Source organism: Ovis canadensis, chromosome 15 (assembly GCF_042477335.2).
Source record: "Ovis canadensis isolate MfBH-ARS-UI-01 breed Bighorn chromosome 15, ARS-UI_OviCan_v2, whole genome shotgun sequence".
Classification (NCBI taxonomy): domain Eukaryota; kingdom Metazoa; phylum Chordata; class Mammalia; order Artiodactyla; family Bovidae; genus Ovis; species Ovis canadensis.
In genome coordinates, this window is record NC_091259.1 from 36,418,231 (window position 1) to 36,436,201 (window position 17,971).

The window sequence follows — 17,971 nt, forward strand, 5'->3', positions numbered from 1 at the left end:
ACTACACCGTGTAACTTTACAGATGGGGCCTTAAGAGATCTGCAACTTCTGCCTTAAATATTTAGAAGGCCACCTCTTGGAAGCCTACTGTCTTGGAAGAAGTCAGACTACCCAGGAGGGAGAGAGAGACACCACGTGGACATGCCTAGCCTAGCTGAGCTCCCAGCTGAAAGCAGCCCCTTGAGTGACCCTGACCACAGACCTCTGAGTGGGGGCCCTGCCAGAATTCCTGCTCCTCAGATCATGAGAAAATGAAATCGTTGTTGTTTTAAACAGAAAATTTGGTGCACATCCTGCCATATCATTTATAGAAGACTTGCAATGCCGATGATAGTGTAAAAACCATAGCCTTGACGGAAAAGGAAGGCAATTTAATATTTCATCTGGATCCAAAGGTGCATCAAATTAAAGGACTGCTCCAACTGGCAAACAGGTGTTTCATGATGGTATCCAAGGAGAAGTGGTTGGTGATGAAAATTCAGAAATTCTTCCCTGAAAGGTAGATGGTTCTTTAAAAAGTTTCAGGTCACAACCATTGCAGAAAATACATGACGCCCAACACGCTGGTTCTCAGTCCAGGAAATGTGGGTCTTCCAGGTATTAAAATAATAATAAATAAGCAAGTGAACAGAAAATTTGGGAGCATATTGTTTTGCAGCCATAGATGACTAAAACAAGATGACTAGCCACCTCCCCCCCCCCCGCCCCCACAACAAACCCATGGATCAGATTCTTCAGGGCTGCAACCTGGGCATCAGCATCTTTACAGACCCTCCCTGGCACTGAGAAAGAGAGTGGGGTCTCCCCATAACTCCTCACATGGCACTTCACCCATGACTCAGTGGGTTGAAGCTTCAGGAAGCCAGGCCAGAGACACAAGGTGAGAGAGATCAGACAGGCTTAGGAAGGCGGAGTCTGGAAGAAACAGGGCATAAGGGATTTCCCTGTGGAGAGCCCTGAACTTGACACAGGAGGAGAGTCAAAGGAAACAAGACCATGGAATATTTGAGAGGGATGAGACCTCAGAGAACATTTTGTAAATTGGGACCCAAAGGCCCAGAGAGAGGATCTGACTGACTCAAAGTCACAGAGCTTGTTAGTGGTCTAGTGGGGACCAGAGTGAGGTCTCCTGAGTACTGGCATATCATTCTTCCCTTGCCCAACCCATCTCTAGGGGTTCTAGGGTCCTGAGGAGATGAGAAAACTCACACTTTCCTAAAGGCAAGGAAACTATTTAAAAATATTAACTAAGCTGTGTATTTCTGAATGCCAATTATTAACATCCCAGTTAAAGTGGAAATACCAAAATCCTCCAAGAGAAGGATCAGAATAAGAAGTAGAACTAATCAAGGATGTCTTGCTGGAAGAACTCGTATGGAGTTGGGGTGGGAAAAGAGGAGGCTGAGGCTCAGAGGTTGAAAAAGAGATGTGAGGGAGGTGCAGACGAACGCACTTGGCAGAGTCAGCAGTACTGCCAGGAAGGCACGGGGGTTTGTAAGTTTCCGTGTGGAGCCTGTTTCTCTTATCTGGTTCCTCCACCAGCAGAGGAGAGAGAGGACTGACTGGCTGGTGCCCAAGTAGGAGGACTGGACACAGACTTTCTGAGCCCCCAGCCTGGCTCCGCTGTGCTGATAAGAAAATTGAGCAGGGCCTGGGAGAGGACCAGTTCCAGGAGCTGAATCAGTGAGGCTGAGGCCTTCTGAATTTGCTGTCAGGCTTCCGTTTTCAGCCCCCTTCTCCACTGAAAGTCCAGCCCTCCCCTTCCTCATTAGGGGAGGCTCAGAGACACCACGCAACTGATGTTTCTTTTCAATTTCCCATTCTTTCCTAAGAACTGTTGGCCGTGGAGCACACAATTTAAATGTTCCCCACTGCCCTTGGCCAGGATTTAACGAGAGAAGGGATTTTACCTGTAGTAGGACAGGTCAGGGCTTTCCAGGTGAAGCTAGTGGTAAAGAATCCCCCTGCAATGCACGAGACTTGGGTTCGATCCCTGGGTCGGGAAGATTCCCCTGGAGGAGGGCATGGCAACCCACTCCAGTATTCTTGCCTAGAGAATCCCATGGACAGAGGAGCCTGGCGGGCTATGGTCCATAGGGGTCAAGAAGAGCCAGACACAACTGAAGTAACTTAGCACACACACACATGCAGAACAGGTCAGTGCTGGGTAGAGGGATGAACTCCCCTAGGGTCAGAGTGGCCAAAACAGCGAGACTGGTAAATGTACTTCCTTGGCAAATAATTCCTGCTCAGCAGGGAGATCCATAATGCGTCTGCAGGTTCCATGCCAAAGAACAGGTTCTTCTGGAAGACCATGAACTGGTTGCGGAATAAGCATGCTGCTGCTGCCAAGTCGCTTCAGTCGTGTCCGACTCTGTGCAACCCCAGAGACGGCAGCCCACCAGGTTCTGCCGTCCCTGGGATTCTCCAGGCAAGAACACTGGAGTGGGTTGCCATTGCCTTCTCCAATGCAGGAAAGTGAAAAGTGAAAGTGAAGTCGCTCAGTCGTGCCCGACTCTTAGCAACCCCATGGACTGCAGCCCACCAGGCTCCTCAGTCCATGGGATTTTCCAGGCAAGAGTACTGGAGTGGGTTGCCACAGAATAAGCATGGATAATCACTAATAAGAACTGAGTGCTGTTATCGGTCTTAAGCAAGCTCATTAACTTCGAGCACCAATTTCCTCACTTGTGAGGGTCTTTTTTTTTTTTTAAGATTTTTTTTTTTAATGTGGATCATTTTAAAAATCTTTATTGAATTTGTTACCATATCGCTTCGTTTTATGTTATGGATTTTTGGCCACGAAGGTATGTGGGATCATAGCTTCCCAACCAGGGATCAGGCCCACACCCCGTGCACTGGAAGGCAGAGTCTTAACCATTGGACCACCAGAGAAGTCCCTGAAGATGTATTATTGATGGACTCTATTCTATGGGGTTATTATGAAGATTGGTAGGGAAAATATGTATAAAATATCTGCCACAGTGCCTGGTGATGACAACTGCTCAATAAATGTTGGTCTCTTGACTTTCCTGTACTGACCAAGCACACTTCGACCAGCTCTACCAGAGAACCTTATCTGACACCTCTCTCGGACCTGGGGCGTACCAGGCAGGGAACTAGGCACGTCCTACTCCTTCCCACACAACAGCCTCAAGTGCCAGGGGTTACCGATCCCCATTTTCCTGACCCTCTTTGCAGTGAACTCTACCCTGTAGCAGATCACTGAGACATAAAGTCCTAGCAGGTGCAAAGGCACAAGACAGCAGTGACTGTAGGGTCGGAGGGACGCGCACTGCTCTGACCCGTGTATCTCTGCAGATGGCCAGGGAACTGGGTGTTCCAGGAGGGACAACCCCACCCCTATCTGGAGGACCACTGATCCATCCAATTTAACTCATCAAGTTGGTTTGGGGAGTGACCGAGAGAACTGAATGCCTTTTTCTGGTCTCTGGAGAGCCTTCGGGAGGTAATACAAATACCAACAGCCAATGTTAACTGAGCCTCTACCACAGGCCTAGCATGGCACTGATGGGTTCACATACGTCCTCTTCATTTCTGACACATGCAGGGGTGAGTGGCAGCTGAAAGTGAGACCTTAGTTCCCTGACCAGGAATTGAACTCTGGTCACCTGGGTGGAAACCTGGAATCTTAACCACTACACCAGGGGCCAACAGTTAGAGTCTAAATCCCCAGTCCTCATCTGCCTTGAGAGGAAAAATGTAACAAGGATATAGAAGGTATAATGGAAAGGAAAGTGTTTATTAGAAAAGCACAATACATATAGAAGGACACACGGGCGAACTCAGCAAGAGAGTAAAGAGAGTCACATCTTTGGGAAGTTTAAATCCTTTTTAGAGGGCAGTCTTCCAAATCTTTGTTTTCCTCTTGGCCAACTGTCTTTCTTTGACCCCATAGCTAATTTGTCTCAGGACCCTCTCCTGGGTGTGCACGTATCCTCAGCCAAGATGGATTTCAGTACAAGGGCATCTGGGTGTGTGGAGGGAGATGGCGAGACTTACTATTGTTGTAACCATGCGTTCCGGGAAGCAAACTCACTCAGAAGAACAATGCAGATAGTGGAGTCTAGTTTATTAAACCGGCGGGCCCAAGGCAGAGTCTCCTCTTAACCAAGGACCCCAACCACTTTTTGTGAAAACCTTATATACCCTAAGTGTACTTGCTCAAACTCACCTTCCCAAATTCCTTGAAACTAGTCTGGACAAGGTAAAAGAGAGATATGATCAAAATTAACGCATGGTTCATGTGTCATAAGCCTAGATAGTTGAACAGTGGACATTTATCAATAGGCCTGTGGTCATATCCAGATAAACATAATGGAATTTATGACTTTGTTCCGTTACAGAGATAATTCGCATATTCTTTTAGGTGACGGAGAGTCCAAGTACAAGTCCTGAGGCTCTTCCATCTGGGGGTCTGGTTTTCCATGGGTATGCCATTTCTATAGACACCCGGCACAAAGTTCAGAGTCCATTGGGAGGGTGACCTTGCGTGTAGCCTAATGTTCGCAGCCTGGCCTAAGATGGAGTCCAGCTCTGTCTGTTTCCTCCTTCGCTATGGTCTGGCATTCTTGGCCTTTTTGACCCCATGGAGTCTTTCTGCACGTGTGTAGTGTCTCTTGTCCCAAGGATGGGAAATATGTGACCTCTACATGTTTTAAACAGGGCTTAGTCCCTCTCTGTTCCTGCCAGAAAGTGTCCAGTGTCCGGCTATTTAGCCTATTCCGGTTGTTTCTGTAGCAGAGTGCAGTCAGGAGACTGGTCATAAATACGGAGCGTGGAGCCCACTTGTCTCTTGCCTCAGGAAATGTAAACAGGAGGCTGGTAGTAAGTGTCCAACCTGGAGCCTGTCTCTTTCTTCCTCAAGAAGTGTGAACAGGGGGCTATTGTCAATGTCTAGCCTGGAGCCCATCTCTCTCCTCTCTCACCCTCATTTAATCCACACAACAGCCTTGCAACACAGGTACTATTTTTGTCACCGTTTCTCAGACAAGGAAACTGAACTGTCATGGGAGTGTATGTTCCTAGGTTATGTCTCTTCCACAACAAAGATCTGGAGTGACGGACATTAAAGCCCTCGGCATGTCACAGCTCTCGGGTCTTGGACAGACCATGGTATAGCTCTCAGGTCTCGAGCGGACCATGTTATAGCTCTTAGACAAATCAGTGTTACAGCTCAGTGTTACAGCTCTATTTTATTTAGAAGATAGCAGGAAAATCCATCTTTGAGGAGTGAGGGCATGTTGACCCAGAGATGCGAAGAGAAGAGTGCCCCAGCGCATGCGCGTGAGAGAGAGCGAGCACGCGAGCGAGCTAGCTCAGGCTCCTCTTTTTATGTTTTCTCTCCCTGGGCCTGTCCTATGTAAATTGGGCCAGCCAGGAGTGTTATTTGTTTTACCTGAGGTCCTCACTCGGGTCCTCGGACCTTGCTTTGTTCAATTTTCACCAGCTTTTCTCTTCCTTATCTTTTAGCCACCACCATTCTGCATTCTGGACTCCTTTTCCCTATGCTTATTATCAAACATGAACCTATAGAATGAAGCAACCTTCCCAAAGTTGCTCAGTTGATCAGTCGCAGAGCCAGGACCCAAATCCAGGTGCAAAGCAGATATTTGTTTGGGATTTGTTTGGTGAAGATGCAACCTTAGCTCATAGCCTTCAGGGGTTCTGCACTCCTGGCCCCTTCTCCCCATGAGGAGCCCCAGCTCCCCAGGTCTCCACAATGCATTATCCATGACAGAAGGACACCTTCTCACAACCACCAGCCACGCCCCACCCTGACCCCTGCCCCGTATTGGGCCGAGGCCCTGTCCCCCCTCCCCCACCCCAGCCCTTTCTGTTGCTCTCTGCACGAAGAGTCTTTAGCCAGGGATAGGCAGGAAATCGCTTTCTTTGTCCCAGCAACCTGTTTAGGGGAAGTGCTGGGAGACTTTTTTCCACTCCCAACAGGCCATCTCTCTGGCTCTCCCATTGCAAACTTCCCGCTTCCTGCACTGTTGAGATTAGATTTCTGTTTGTGATCAAAGAAGGGTGGCTTGCGGCTGTTCTATCCAGAGACTGGTAAGAAATAGGCACTTGGGTGGAGAGGCATCTGGCTGCTGTCATTATTGTCATTATTTGAGATCTGCTGAGCGCCCCGGAGTGCCTGCCCTAGACTTGGGAGTGCTCATAAGAGGACAAAGTCAAGAGAGACGGAGTGAGCTTCCTGCTGCCAGGATGTCTACACGCAGATCTCCACCTGCAAGTCAAATACCCCAAAGCCTGGTGCACACAGGTGTGTTCAGATAAACTCATCCTGTAGGAGGGGTTCGAGAGTATAAGCAGGCTTTGCAACCAGCAGGAGGACTTCTTAAAACAGAGCACTGCACTCCACCCCCAGGGGGCCGCACTTTGAGAACCAGCACGCTAACAATGCACGTACCAAAAGCACTGAGGTACCTACACATGTGTTCCAATGCATGTACATGCACAGACATAACTTGCTCATAACTTGCTACCTCTTCAGCATCCTCTGGCCCCACTCTCCCCTTCAGTCTTTGGGCTTCCGCTTCTCCAAACTTCTCTGCATCCTTCAAGTCCTGCTTCTCCTACCTCAGGAGGAAAAAGAGATAGGAAAGCAACAAATCAAGGCAGAAATGCTCCTGTGTGGTGTGGGCAGATGTATAAAAAGGATGCTTCCTGCCTGCGTATCAGCAAACAGAGGGTGTTGCAGCCAGGAAGCCACTGCAGCCACCCTGCCGGTGTGCCCTGAGGGAACTCAGGATGGAGACAAACAGGCTGCCTGCTGTCAAACCACCAGCCTCTGTAGCTGCCCTCAACTGACTCTGAAGGGATCCAGGATGGAAAAGAACAGGATACTGACCCTATATAATTGAGGAGCATATCAAAGAAATGACTTTTTTCTTTTTGCTGCTTGGCATGCAGGATCTTCAGCATGTGGGATATTAGTTCCCTGGCCGGGAATGGAACCCATCCCCCCTGCAGTGAAAGCACAGAGTCTTAGCCACTGGGCCACCGTGTATGTCCCCAAAGGAACGATTTCATTAAGCTAGACTCTTGCATCTTTCCCTACAGAGAAAATTGCTAAAGTTCTGGGATAACAGACTTAGACTCTGTGGAGGTGTAGAAGTTAAACAAACTCTTCTGAAAAACAGCAGAGCATTTTCAATAAATACACAGACAGCCCTACTTACAGGAATGTACATTTAGGAGATCATTGCTTCAGAATGAAGCACGCACAAAGAAATTTACGACATTAGTGTTTGTAATGTCAAAATCTGAAAACTAACTATCCTATTTAAACATCACCTAATTAAATTGGTACATGGATACTATGGGGGCTTCCCAGGTGGCACTAGTGGTAAAGAACCCACCTGCCAAGCAGGAGACATAAGAGACTCGGATTCAATCCCTGGGTTGGGAAGATCCCCTGGAGGAGGGCCTGGCAACTCCACTCCAGTATTCCTGCCTGGATAATTCCATTGGCAAAGGGGTCTGGAGGGCTACAGTCCATGAGTCAGACACGACTAAGCACACACATATACATACATACTATGGAGTATTCTACAATTATTAAATATGATAATATCCACCCCCTTGGGGAAGATGTATATCTCTTACTGTTGAGAATAAAAGGAACCAAGATACAAAATAATCTGTAAAATATGACCCCACTCATATAAAATTGTAGACCTCTCTCTATGAATGCATAGAGAGTGTTCTAGAAAGATTTTACCAAAGTACCAATAATATATACTTCTGGATGGTGGGATTTAAAGTGATTTTTACTTTCTTCTTTGCAGTAGTACCTACTATTATAATGGTTGTTGAGTAATTAAATAAGATCATAAACTGATGATATGGAAAGTTTATGCTTGACAAATAAACAGTACCTTTTATATATATTATTTTATAGTTTTGGGGATTGTTTGGATTTTTTAAAAAATGCTCCTATAGTGAGAAATCCCTGTAGGAGGACATGGTGACCCTCTCCAGTATTCTTGTCTGGAGAGTCCCCATGGACAGAGGAGTCTGGCAGGCTGCAGTCCATGGGGTCTCAAAGGGTCAGACACGACTGAGCCACTAAGCACAGCACAACACATAGTGAGAATTAAATTACAAAATTACAAATACAATCAAGCTTTAAAAGAAAAAGGCCACAGTAGAAAGGGAGGGGATGCCATGATGTGGGTGTGTGTCCCCCACCCCAACCACAGTCCTGCTCCCAGCATTCAGTGCAGCCCTTGGACTTGTGAGTGGCGGTGACAGTGTGCTGAATCCAGCAGAATTTGGGGCATCTATTAATCCTGTTAGGAGGGTTATCAGAGAAGAACGTGATGGAGTTCTGATCTCTAGTCCCAACCTCAAAGCAGACCCCACCCAGATTTCATCTCTCATATTGAAACTCTGGGCCATGCGTCTTCCCCAGTCCCAGGCAGAATGATCGAAGTGTTTCTTATGAGAAGTGGAGCACTGGCTGGGGATACATCAAGCCCAGGATGTTAAGAAATGCAAATTCCCGGTCACTGTTCTTTCTCCCACCCACTGAGCTCCTCACTAAATTGCAATTAAATAAGCATCCCTCTTCTTCAATAAGACCCAGCATTACCACATAAAGCTGACAGCCTTAGCCCTCTACACAGGTGAGATTATTCACTTTTTCCTGAGAGTGAGCGGGGAGGGTGAGATCAAGATATGGTTCCGGTAGAATTTCCAGAAAGTGCCTATCCAAAATCAATACCTGTGGATTTCCCTTTTTTGTCTTGTGTGGTCTAATATGTGCACGTGAGCCAAGTCTCTTCAGCTGTGTCCGACTCTGCATCCGCCTGGTCTGTAGCCCACCAGGCTCCTGTGTCCATGGGATTCCCTAGGTAAGAATGCTGGAGTGGATTGCCATGCCCTCCTCTAGGGGACCTTCCTGAACCAGGAATCAAACCCCCATCTCCTATGTGTCCTGCATTCCTAGGCAGGTTCTTTACCACTAGCGCCACCTAGGAAGTCCCTTGGCCTAATGCAGCTGTCCTCAAAGTGTGGTTGCTGAGGACCCCAGAAGGTGTCCTAAGACCTTTCGGGGGATCTGCAGTGTCAAAACTATTTTCATAATAATGCTGTGATGTCATTTTCCTTTTTCACTGTGTTGACTTTTGCACCAATAATACAAAAGTAATGGTACGCAAAACTATCACGAATTAAGGCTGCTTACCATGAATTGAGCCCATCTTTGATGAAATGTTCCCTTGGTATCTCTAATTTTCATGAAGGGATCTCTAGTCTTTCCCATTCTGTTGTTTTCCTCTATTTCTTTGCATTGATCGCTGAGGAAGGCTTTCTTATCTTTCCTTGCTAACCTTTGGAACTCTGCATTCAGCTGCTTATATCTTTCCTTTCCTCCTTTGCCTTTTGCTTCTCTTCTTTTCACAGCTTTTTTTTTTTTTTTCACAGCTATTTTTAAGGCCTCTGGACTTCCCTGGTGGCTCAGATGGTAAAGCGTCTGTCTACAATGCAGGAGACCCGGGTTCGATCCCTGGGTCGGGAAGATCCACTGGGGAAGGAAATGGCAACCCACTCCAGTACTATTGCCTAGAAAATCCCATGGACAGAGGAGCCTGGTAGGCTACAGTCCATGGGGTCACAGAAAGTCGGACACGACTGAGTGACTTCACTTCACTTCACTTTTAAGGCCTCCTCAGACAGTCATTTTGCTTCTTCGCGTATCTTTTCCATGGGGATGGTCTTGATCCCTGTCTCCTGTACAATGTCACGAAACTCTATTCATAGTTCATCAGGCACTCTATCAGATCTAGTCCCTTAAATCTATTTCTCACTTCCACTGTATAATCATAAGGGATTTGATTTAGGTCATACCTGGAAGGCCTAGTGGTTTTCCCTACTTTCTTCAATTTAAGTCTGAATTTGGCAATAAGGAGTTCATGATCTGAGCCACAGTCAGCTCCCAGTCTTATTTTTGCTGACTGTATAGAGCTTCTCCGTCTTTGGCTGCAAAGAATATAATCAATCTGATTTTGGTGTTGACCATCTGGTGATGTCCATGTGTAGAGTCTTCTCTTGTGTTGTTGGACGAGGGTGTTTGCTATGACCAGTGCGTTCTCTTGGCAAAACTCTATGAACATTTGCCCTGCTTCATTCTGTACTCCAAGGCCAAATTTGCCTGTTACTCCAGGTGTTTCTTGACTTCCTACTTTTGCATCCCAGTCCCCTATAATGAAAAGGACATCTTTTTTGGGTGTTAGTTCTAAAAGGTCTTGTAGGTCTTCATAGAACCATTCAATTTCAGCTTCTTCAGCGTTACTGGTTGGGGCATAGGCTTGGATTACTGTGATATTGAATGGTTTGCCTTGGAGACGAACAGAGATCATTCTGTCGTTTTTGAGACTGCATCCAAGTACTGCATTTTGGACTCTTTCGTTGACCATGATGGCTACACCATTTCTTCTAAGGGATTCTTGCCCGCAGTAGTAGATATAATGGTCATCTGAGTTAAATTCACCCATTCCAGTCCATTTTAGTTCACTGATTCCTAGAATGTCGACGTTCACTCTTGCCATCTCTTGTTTGACCACTTCCAATTTGCCTTGATTCATGGGCCTAACATTCCAGGTTCCTATGCAATATTGCTCTTTACAGCATCAAACCTTGCTTCTATCACCAGTCACATCCACAACTGGGTATTGTTTTTGCTTTGGTTCCATCCCTTCATTCTTTCTGGAGTTATTTCTCCACTGATCTCCAGTAGCATATTGGGCACCTACTGACCTGGGGAGTTCCTTTCAGTATCCTATCATTTTGCCTTTTCATACTGTTCATGGGGTTCTTAAGGCAAGAATACTGAAGTGGTTTGCCATTTCCTTCTCCAGTGGACCACATTCTGTCAGACCTCTCCACCATGACCTGTCCGTCTTGGGTGGCCCCACACGGCATGGCTTACTTTCATTGCATTAGACAAGACTGTGGTCCCTGTGATCAGATTGGCTAGTTTTCTGTGATTATGGTTTCAGTGTGTCTGCCCTCTGATGCCCTCTGGCAACACCTACCATCTTACTTGGGTTTTTCTTATCTTGGACAAGGGGTATCTCCTCACGGCTGCCCCTCCTGACCTTGAACATGGAGTAGCTCCTCTCAGCCCTCCTGGGCCTGCACAGCCGCTGCTCCTTGGACGTGGGGTAGCTCATCTTGGCCGCAGCCCCTGACCTCAGACGCGGGGTAGCTTCTTTCAGCTGCTCCCGTGCCATCTCAGCCTGACGCTCTCAGTCACTGCCTCTGACTCTGGGCAAGGGGTAGCTCCTCTTGGCCATGCTTCTGCGTGGTCCTAACAGAAGCAGAAGATATTAAGAAGAGGTGGCAAGAATACACAGAACTGTACGAAAAAGATCTTCACGACCAAGATGATCACGATGGTCTGATCACTCACCTAGAGCCAGACATCCTGGAATGTGAAGTCAAATGGGCCTTAGGAAGCATCACTACGAACAAAGCTAGTGGAGGTGATGGAATTCCAGTTGAGCTATTTCAAATCCTGAAAGATGATGCTGTGAAAGTACTGCACTCAATATGCCAGCAAATTTGGAAAACTTAGCAGTGGCCACAGGTCTGGAAAAGGTCAGTTTTCATTCCAATCACAAAGAAAGGCAATGCCAAAGAATGCTCAAACTACCACACAATTGCACTCATCTCACACGCTAGTAAAGTGATGCTCAAAATTCTCCAAGCCAGGCTTCAGCAATATGTGAACCGTGAACTTCCAAATGTTCAAGCTGGTTTCAGAAAAGGCAGAGGAACCAGAGATCAAATTGCCAACACCTGCTGGATCATCAAAAAAGCAAGAGAGTTCCAGAAAAACATCTATTTCTGCTTTATGGACTATGCCAAAACCTTTGACTGTGTGGATCACAAGAAACTGTGGAAAATTCTTCAGGAGATGTGAATACCAGCGCACCTGACCTGCCTCTTGAGAAACCTGTATGCAGGTCAGGAAGCAACAGTTAGAACTGGACATGGAACAACAGACTGGTTCCAAATAGGAAAAGGAGTACATCAAGGCTGTATATTGTCACCCTGCTTATTTAACTTCTATGCAGAGTATATCATGAGAAACGCTGGGCTGGAAGAAGCAGAAGCTGGAATTAAGATTGCTGGGAGAAATATTAATAACCTCAGATATGCAGATGACACCACCCTTATGGCAGAAAGTGAAGAGGAACTAAAAAGTCTCTTGATGAAAGTGAAAGAGGAGAGTGAAAAAGCTGGCTTAAAGCTCAACATTCAGAAAACTAAGATCATGGCATCTGGTCCCATCACTTCATGGGAAATAGATGGGGAAACAGTGGAAACAGTGGCAGACTTTATTTTTTCGGGCTCCAAAATCACTGCAGATGGTGATTGCAGCCATGAAATTAAAAGATGCTTACTCCTTGGAAGGAAGGTTATGACCAACCTAGACAGCCTATTAAAAAGTAGAGACATTACTTTGCCGACTAAGGTCCGTCTAGTCAAGGCTATGGTTTTTCCAGTGGTCATGTATGGATGTGAGAGTTGGACTGTGAAGAAAGCTGAGCACTGAAGAATTGATGCTTTTGGACTGTGGTGTTGGAGAAGACTCTTGAGAGTCCCTTGGAGTGCAAGGAGATCCAACCTGTCCATTCTGAAGGAGATCAGCCCTGGGATTTCTTTGGAGGGAATGATGCTAAAGCTGAAACTCCAGTACTTTGGCCACCTGATGTGAAGAGCTGACTCATTGGAAAAGAGTCTGATGCTGGGAGGGATTGGGGGCAGGAGGAGAAGGGGACGACCGAGGATGAGATGGCTGGATGGCATCAATGACTCGATGGACATGAGTTTGGGTGAACTCCGGGAGTTGGTGATGGACAGGGAGACCTGGCGTGCTGCGATTCATGGGGTCGCAAAGAGTCGGACATGACTGAGCGAATCAACTGAACTGAACTGAACCATGAATTGAGGCCATAGCACCAAACTGTGTGCATAGTCACTGCATCCTTCAGCCGCACAAATTTGCCAGATTTTAAGAGCATCTTTGATGAAGTGGTAGTAGTAGTGTGCCTGTTGAATCATGTCCGACTCTTTAGGACCCCATGGACCGGAGCCCACCAAGTTCTTCTGTCCATGGGATTCTCCAGGTCCAGGCAAGAATACTGGAATGGGTTGTCGTTTCCTTCTCCAGGGGATCTTCCCAACCCAGGAAGTGAACCAGTGTCTCTTCTCTTCTGCATTAGCAGGCGGATTCCTTACCACTGAGCCCAGGGAAGCCCCTCAGTGAAGTGGTAGAAGTTATTAATTATTGAAAAGTATTCATTATTTAGTCTCAGTCTTGAATACATGTCTTTTTAGTACTCGGTGTGAAAAATGCTAAGTGTGAACAAGGCACTTTGGTTGCATCCCAAAGTGCTAAGTTGTCTTGAGGAAAAACACTTGCATTTTCGAGCTGAAGCTGAACTAGCCACTTTTTTCATGAAATACCATTTTTCCTTGAATGAAAATTAACAGACAAATGGCTATTCAGACTGGATAGTTGGCAATCATTTTCTCAAAAATGAACAAAATGAGCTTGTCACAGCAAGGAAAAGAACAGACAATACAGACAATATTTGTTGCTAGGGACAGAATTTAAACTCTCAATTGAAAATTAGAATTTTGGAAAATGTGCATCCTTCCCCATGGGGCTTGACTGATTTCCAATCCTTAAATACTCTTCTAATGAGAGCAGTAGAGATGTTAACACAAATTATTTTTGGTATTGTATAATGAAATATGTCAGCGTTTGGAAGATGTTCATAACTCAGGATCAATATTTTCCAAATGACAAATTCATTATGTTACAAAATTAGACATGGGTCAAAGACCCATCTGTTCAGGGCTTCCCAGGTGGCTCAGTGTTAAAGAATGCAGCTGCCAAGCAGGTAACATGGGTTCAATCCCTGGGTCAGGAAGATCCCCTGGAGAAGGAAATGGCAATCCACTCCAGTACTCTTACCTGGGGAATTACATGAAGAGAGGAGCCTGGTGAGCTACAGTCCATGGGGTCACAAAGAATTGGACACAGCTGGGTGACTAAACAACAACAAAGACCCATTCAGAGTGCAACAAAGACCAGAGATTTTAAAGTAACTGAGTAAAAAAGTTCATTGACAGGTTTTCGATTTCATATTGCACCTGACCTTTAAGAAACCGCCACTTGTCAAGTCTGAGTACACTAAGTATCAAAAAAAGTATTCATAAGTATCTGAAAGGCTAATAAAATATATTTCCACTTTCCAACTCTGTATTTGTATAATACTGAATTTTCTTTGTGTATTTCAACCAAAACAGTGTATCACAACAGAGTGAACACTGAAGGAAAAATGAGAATCCAGGTCTTTCATTAAGCCAGACGTTAAAGACAGTTGCAAAAATACAAAACAATGCTACTCATCTCCCTCTCTTTTGTTTAAAAATATTATTTCAATAAAAACATTATTTTCATTAATATTTAATTGCTTAGTTATAAATATAATGAAATGGGAACAGGATCTATATGCTAAAAATGACAAAATCTAGATGAAGGAAGTCAAGGAAAATCTAAATAAATGGATAGATACGTCATGTTCATGGTTTGGAAGACTCAATGGTTAACGTGTTAATTCTCTCCCAATTGATTGTAGATTTACACAATCGCAGTCAAAATTCCAACAGCTTTCTTTATAGATTAAGCAAACTGGTTCTAAAATTTCTATGGAAACGTAAAGAGCTAGAATAACCAAAATGATGCTGAAAAAGAACAGACTTGGAGGACTCACCCTGCCAAATTTAAGATATACTATGTTCCTGTTGTTTAGTCACTAAGTTGTGTCTGACTCTTTTGTGATCCCATGGACTGTAGCCAGCCAGTCCATGGGATTTTCCAGGCAAGAATACTGGAGTGGATTGCCATTTCTTTCTCCAGGGGTCTTCCTGACCCAGGGATCGAACCCATGTCTCCTGCATTAGCAGGCAGTTTCCTTACCACTGAGCCACCTGGGAAGCCGAAGACATACTATAAGACAGGGTGGCATTGGTCAAGGATAGACACACAGACTAGGGCTTCCCTGATAGCTCAGTTGGTAAGGAATCCGCCTGCAATGCAGGAGACCCCGGTTCAATTCCTAGGTCGGGAAGATTCGCTGGAGAAGGGATAGGCTACCCACTCCAGTATTCTTGAGCTTCCCTTGTGGCTCAGCTGGTAAAGAATCTGCCTGCAATGTGGGAGAGCTGGGTTCGACCCCTGGGTTGGGAAGATCCCCTGGAGACGGGAAAGGCTACCCACTTCCGTATTCTGGCCTGGAGAATTGCATGGATGGATGGATGGTATTGTCCATGGGGTCTCCAAGAGTCGGACACAACTGAGTCAATTTCACTTTCACTTTCAGACACATAGACCAATGGAACAAAATAGAGTCTAGAAATATACCTGCACAAACATGCTCAATTGATTTTTGACAAAATGCAAAGACACTTGGATAGGGAAAGTTGCAGTCTTTTCAACAAAAGGTGCTAGAACAACCTGGCATCCATTTGCAAACAAAGAAACAAACAAACAAAAATAGACCTCAATCTATAACTCAATGGCATCCAAAAAGTAACTCCAAATGCTTCTCAGATTCAAGTGTAAAACTTCAAACAATAAAATTCTTAAGAGAAAAGATCTTGCGCTTGGATTTGGCAGAGTTCTTAGCACAATCCGAAAAAAAGAAACCTGATAAATTGGAATTCACCAAATTAAAAACTTGTTCTGTAAGGACACAATTAAGAGAACAAAAAGGCTGGTCATATGCAGAGAAAATATTTACAGATCATATATTCAACGAAGACTAGTGTTTGAACTATGTAAAGAACACTCAGGACTTCCCTAGTAGTCCAGTGCTTAAGACTCTGAGCTGCCTGTCCAGGGGATGTGGGTTTGATCCCTGGTCAGGGAACTAAGATCCCACATACTGCCTGGCATGGCCAAAAAATAAAGGTAAATAAATAAATCTCTGAAAAGAACTCTCAAAACTCAACAATAAGAAACAAACCAACAAACAGGCAAAGGATCTGAACAGGAATTTCACTGAAGATGATAGGTAGATGACAAATGGCACATAAAAAGACGCTCAATATCATTAGTCATCCGAGAAATGCAAGTTAAAACCACCATGAGATGCCGCTGCACATCTATTAGCAGGGCTGCAATAAAAAGCACTGACAATACAAAGACCTGGAGCGGATACAGAGAAACTAGAGCTCTTTCTTTTTTATTGGCGTATAATTGCTTCTCAGTGTTGTGTTAGTTTCGGCTAAACAGTGAAGTGAAGGAACCACCACTACTACTGCTGCTAAGTCACGTCAGTTGTGTCCGTCCCTGTGCGACCCCATAGACGGCAGCCCACCAGGCTCCGCCGTCCCTGGGATTCTCCAGGCAAGAACACTGGAGTGGGTTGCCAGTTCCTTCTCCAATGCGTGAAAGTGAAAAGTGAAAGTGAATTCGCTCAGTCGTGTCCGACTCTTAGCGACCCCATGGACTGCAGCCCACCAGGCTCCTCCGTCCATGGGATTTTCCAGGCGAGAGTACTGGAGTGGGGTGCCATTGCCTTCTCCGGAAGGAACCACATATATGCATATATCTCTTCTTCCTTGGATTTCCCTCCCATTTAGGTCACCGCAAAGCATTGGGTAGAGTTCCCCATGTTATACAGTAGATTCTCATGAGTTACCTATTTTATACATGGAGCAACTAAAACTCTCATGCAGCAGGTGGGAATGTAAAAAGGTACAGCCCCTCTGAAAACAGCCTGGCAGTTTCTTACAGAGTTAAACATATGATAACCATAATGTCAGGCTTCCCAGGTGGCGCTCGTGGTAAAGAACCCGCCTGCCAATGCAGGAGACATAAGAGATGCAAGTTCGATCCCTGGTTCAGGAAGATCTCCTGGAGGAAGGCAAGGCAACCTACTCCAGTATTCTTGCCTGGAGAATTCCATGGACAGAGGAGCCTGGCAGGCTATAGTCCGTAAGGTCGCAAAGAGTCAGACATGACTGAAGTGACTTGGTATGCATGCATGAAACCATGATGTCACCTACGGTAATTTATCCTAGAAGAATGAAAACTTGGGTTCACATGATAATCTGTATACAATCATTGAGATCTATGGTGATCTTGATTTCTGCCATGATCTCATCAAGAACGAATGCCTTTTTCCCTAGAGAGAAATTATTTGCCTTTGTCATAGGTCAAAAAATTCCAACACACTGGTAATGTACATAAAAGAGACAGGCCTGGACTTCCCTTGTGGTCTGGTGGTTAAGAATCTGCCTGCCAATGCAGGGAACATGAGTTCGATTCCTGGTACAGGGAGATCCCACATGCCTTGGGGCAACAAAACCCATGCACCACAATCACTGAGACTGCGCTCTAGAGTCTGTGTGCCGCAAACACCAAAGCCTGTGTCTAGAGCCTGTGCTCCGCAGCAAGAGAAGCCACAGCAACGAGAAGCCCGGGCGCCACAACTGGAGAGCAGTCCACTCATCGTAACTAAAGAAAGCCCATCCAGCACAGCCCAAAACCAACAGATGAATTATATATATATATATATATATATATATATATATATATATTTTTTTTTTAATGGCAGAGACAGGTCTGAGTTGTCTGCAAAGAGAGAAGGGCTTTGGGGGTTGAAGAGTGGAGAGCAGCCTGAGATTGACCCAGGGAGAGTGGGGTTCCTGAGACGGGGTACAGGGAGCAGCAGGTTTGTGATCTACTCCTTTTACCTGTAACCCCCTAAGGGGACCTGTGATGGCTGCAGGCTGAGCACCCCACCAGGAGCACAGTGGACAGGCTCTCCTGGGGCTGAGCTCCCAGGGGGAAGAACACGATGATAGAGGTTTTCCAGCCAGGATGAGGCAGTTCAAAGTCAGATTTTAA